At 40.1% G+C, this 4,938-nt stretch overlaps 1 non-coding gene across 1 annotated transcript; it reads right to left on the minus strand.

Moving 5' to 3' along the window:
• Positions 1-1,775: 1,775 nt before the first annotated feature.
• Positions 1,776-1,907, minus strand: Gm24232. The gene has a single exon (XR_003951693.1). It is a non-coding gene; the product is annotated as a small nucleolar RNA SNORA17 (small nucleolar RNA).
• Positions 1,908-4,938: the final 3,031 nt, after the last annotated feature.

The following is a 4,938-nucleotide window of genomic DNA, read 5'->3' on the forward strand; positions in this document are numbered from 1 at the left end:
GCTGCATTTGTAGCACAGGATGGTCTTATCATGCATCAATGGAAGAAGACGTCCTTGGTCCTATGAAGGCTTAAAAGATGCCCCAGTATAGGGGAATCGAGGACAGGGAGGTGGGAGTGGATTTGTGGGTGGAGGAACACCCTCATAGAAGCAGGGGGAGGGAGAATGTGATAGGGTGTTACCAGGAGGGAGGGAAACCAGGAAAGGGGATGACATTTGAAATGTAAATAAATATCCAATTAAAAATAGCAAAAAATAAATCCAGTTACTTTATCATTAACATTTATGTGATGTGCAAAACAATGAATTACATTATATCTGTATACATGTATATAGTGCACTTTGATGATATTCCCCATGATCTTCTTTCTTGTCAGCAGTTCTTTTTTCTAAATAATTACCATTTGGCTTTCTTCATTTTACAAAACTTTTTATTGGTGCTTTGTGAATTTCACATCACCTCAATCCCATTCATCTTTTCCTCCTTTTGGTCCTGTCTTCTAGCCTTGCAACGTCCTCCCCAGCAGAGGAAAACTTTCTCATTGTAGAAGCTGAGGTGTGTCACAGTGTATCCTATAGTATATCCTTCTGTTCACACTTTCTTGCTTGCAATGTTCAATGCAATGATTCATTGGCTTGGTACAAGGTCTGCTTCTGCTACTCTACTAATACTGGAGCCTTACTGGGATTCCTCTCAGGTATCCGGGTATTGCCCTGTGTCATAGAGATCCTGTAGTTTTGGCCCGTTCATGTACTCCAGCAGTTCATCAGTGGGTCTACCCTGCTTCCCAGGCAAGGAGCAGGGCCTGCTCTCCCCACTGCTGTAGTTGGAGAAGGGCAAAGACAGCTCTCCTCCTTTCATAATCCAAGGGCCAGGTGTTGTGCCTGTTGTAAGTGGTGAGGGGGAAAGAGGAAGGAGGATATCGTTCCCTCCTCCATGCCATCACACAGGAGAAGAGTAGTAAGGCTAAGTTTTCCTCACCCATGCCCTCGGGGACTCCCTTACCTACAATTCCTGCAATGTATATGGCCCTGTCTTCAATGTACTGCAGCTGGTTAACAGCTGGGTCAGGTCTCCTCCTCTCAATCCTCCAGGATCAGCTTTTGGGAGATGCCCAGGTGAAGGGTTGGGTCAACTCTGCACAGCCATCAGACATTAACTTCCCCAGGCAGCAGCCCAGACCATGAATGTTTGCCTGAACTTTGGTGGTAGTATACTCCTGATGCTTCAGGGCCACCGACTAAGTGTGGCCCCTAGTAGCAGCACAGGCCAGGACCCCACCATCGTCCCAGGTGGCATCACTGGCTACTCAATCAGGCTGCTCCTCACTACCCTTGAGTCTCTAGTTCTGCCTCTCTTCACTGTGCCCACATCCTTTTGTTTCTCCTTTTCTTCCATTTCTCCACCAATGACTCGCTCCTCTTAGTGGTACCCGGGGTCTCTGGGATTATCTCAGAAGTGGTCTCAGGGGTGCTATGCCCCACTTGTGTATTATGTTGAAGGCAGGGGTTATATTAGGCATGGTCTACCCACATCCAGGTCTGTTTGGTGCCCAAATGGTATAGTCAGGCTAGATCCCTGTATAGGCCCAATGGCACTGGTCTGGTGATCTGGTTTGCTCCTTGCTCAGCCTGTTGGATGGCCCCATGTGAGGATCACCACTCTCAGGATCACTTCTAACTGGGGTCTTTAGTCCCAGGCATATATTCTTCCAGACTTCAGCTTGCTCCTGGTCCTTGTGGTCTGAGCACCCTGGTGCCACTTTTTTTCAGGGAAGGTTAGGCTACTAATCATTCGAATGTTTATAGATCAGAATACAGAGCATAGACATTGCCTTTTTCCTCTCTGCCACCTATGGTTGCAAATATGACATAGCAGCCACACCTCCTATGTTTCTAGAGGCAGCTAATTTTTAAAAAAATTTTTTTTTAATTTAAAATGTATTTTAATTATATTGTTCCCCTCTCCCAACCTCTCAGATTCTCTCCACCCATGCAATTTCACACTTTATCTCTCTCACTCTCTCTCAAGAAAAAAAATATAATAAACCAAACAAACAAAAAATGTTAAGAAAAAGGAAATAAACAATAAAATAAAAATTAGTAAAAGAAAGTAAGACAGAATCCACTCCCAAAAATCCTGGAGTCCAGTTTGTGTTGATCAACTCTGCCTAGGGATCTGCACTAGAGATTGACTGGTATACCTAGTGACATCCAATTGATAAAACTGATTTTTCCTTTTCCAGTCAGAGTCAATTGCAAATACTCCTTCCTTCTCCATGCTGGAGTCAACGCCACAAAGTAAAAAAATCCATTGTCAAAAATAGGTTATATCTTGTTGAATCATTAGCCAAAGGGGTCCAGTAGACCATTTCCACTTAAACATCATAGTCTATTGTCAAAGATATTGGTCACCCTCTACAATCTGATGGTAAGGTCCTGTTGCTGAGGACATAACTTACTTCTATCATTTAAAAATGGAGCAGTAGGGCTAATACCCAACTAGAAGTGTCCTCCTTACTCCTAGTTAGTGGTCATAGTGATAGAGAGGTTCTTTGTACACTGGGGGAGGCAAAAAGTAATTATCAGAATCACCCAGCTACAAAAGCTGTGACCCACAAAAGTCTATAAAATATACTGATATATTAGTGGTACAAACATTATTGGAATAACCAACCACTTTTAAAAAGTGGTTTAAAGCCCACTTCATGAGATGGAATCCATAACTGATAATGATAAAGTAACCAAGAATCCAAGACTTGATAGGTTCTAGGTCCTAGGGAGAAACCTATTACTATTATTCTGCAAATGGTGGAATATATCGATAAAATTACTACATCTAAAATACATAAAATTGCTATATTTATTGGTCAGTGCATCACTCAGCCTTTATCAGAGAATCTTATTCTTATAGTAGATGTCAGTTAACAAAAAGACCCACAATTGTAGGATGTATAGAAAATGGCAGACTTTGGATCACTCATCCCTAAGTGGAATGTCTTTATCAAACTAAGGCTCAAAGGTCTATCCCTAAAATAATGAAGAAAGATTGTAGATCTAGAAGTGATGAATGACTCTTAAGAAATACAACTTCCCAGACACAACAGTGCAGAGGTACACATAGGAATTGAAAGACTGTGCTAGCATGTAGAAGTTTAAACCAGACAGACTTTATGTTTTCTTTAGGATGAGTGTCACTAAACATGTTTTTCATATACCTCTTAGTTGTATATCTTTTTTGGAGAACTTTTAAAGCTATTTTTGCCTATTTAAGAAAAGTAGATTGGTATTGTGTTATTTGAGTATTTAGCTTTTCTCACAAATGATGACTTCTTTCCTGTGTTTGGCCCTGATTTGTATGCATAAAAGCATGTTACACTTCTTATTCCTGAGTGGATGAATCTGTTCATGAACTGACCATTAACCTATTTCTTGCTTTGAGCAAAGTCCATTCTGTGATGTAATATATTTGAATTTGTGCTTGGTAGGCCATCCATTTACTCACATGCTTAATAATTATGTCAGGTACCAATTCTGTAGAATGATAAAATTTGTTGAGCACAGTAACCTAATATGTGAACAGATGAATATATAATTTTTAGTGAATCTATTGTATAAATGATATTCCAAAGAGCTCAAAGGAGCCAGAAAGAAATGCAATAAGTGACTCAAGTAACACCACATATTATGTATATATTAAGCAAATATTAAGTACTATTGAGTCAGATAGTGGTAATGAGGGAAGTAGACAAGAAATCAGACTTATAAGCTTCAGCCATATTTCAACCTGGTATATAATTGCTGGGTATATTAACAAATAAATAAGATAGATATTTACCACATGCACGTTCACAGATCCCTCATATTTAAATAAATTCTGACCAAAATAGGGATGAGCTGCTTATTGTCCAACATGTGTGGACCACATAAAGTAACAAGCTGAGTGTTCTGAAGATATTAACTTTGTTTATCATAGTTTAACTTCCATAATTACATTTACTATGTCACTTTAGGCCTACAGGTCTGAAATCTTATGACTCAGAAATATTAGATAATTTCTCAAGGATGAATTGCAGGAACTCAGCAGCCCTGTCAGAATTAGATACAAAAATTTCTTGTCAGTGTCTTGGCTAATGTCCCATTGTTTTGTTCTGTCAGCTAGTGGCGTTGAAACTTGGGCAACCACCTTCTGTAGATCTTGAATGGTCTTGCCTTGAGGAAATGTGGATGTATTTCTTATTTTTTTTTCTTTTTAAATGGAATGGGGGGAGAGGGTATGGGGGACTTTTGGGATAGCATCTGAAATATAAATGAAGAAAATACCTAATTAAAAAAAATCTCAGCTGGCTCTTGGGCGAGTATGGCATGGCCTTGGTAGAGACAGAATGACATGGTTTCTGCCCCTGGGACAGGGCCATCAGAAGTGAACCTACACATGTGGCATTGATGGATGCTGTGGGCATAAGGCTTGTTTGTATAATAATGTACATATTTTCATATTCCTTCAGGAATGTCCTCTCTGTTAATGTTTAATGACTCATCGTGAATCTGGGAGGCAAAGGTGTGGCTAATGTTTGAGCAAAATGTTAAATGCTGGGACTTTCAGAACTGCCCTTAAGGCTGTAGAAAAGAACTTTAAAAGCAGGAGTTTGAAATGTAATTTCTCAACTGTGCAAAAATATAAGGATGCAATATAAATCGTATAAGGGGCTTCACAGATTTAAAGGAACAGAGGCAGCAACACTACTAGCCAATTTGTCAGGAAGATACTAAGCAAGGAGATAAGGAGATTTAGGGAGTGGTTATCTCAGGGTAAAACCCCACTCAGCTGAGTTTTTTGTTGTTGTTTATGCTTACAAATACGGGCAGATTCCTGAGATCAGGGTTAGCCTGGGACAGAGCTAACTTAGATCCAGGCGTGGTCAGAATGGTAATCTC

The sequence above is a fragment of the Mus musculus genome, chromosome 15 (assembly GCF_000001635.26).
Source record: "Mus musculus strain C57BL/6J chromosome 15, GRCm38.p6 C57BL/6J".
NCBI classification, from domain to species: domain Eukaryota; kingdom Metazoa; phylum Chordata; class Mammalia; order Rodentia; family Muridae; genus Mus; species Mus musculus.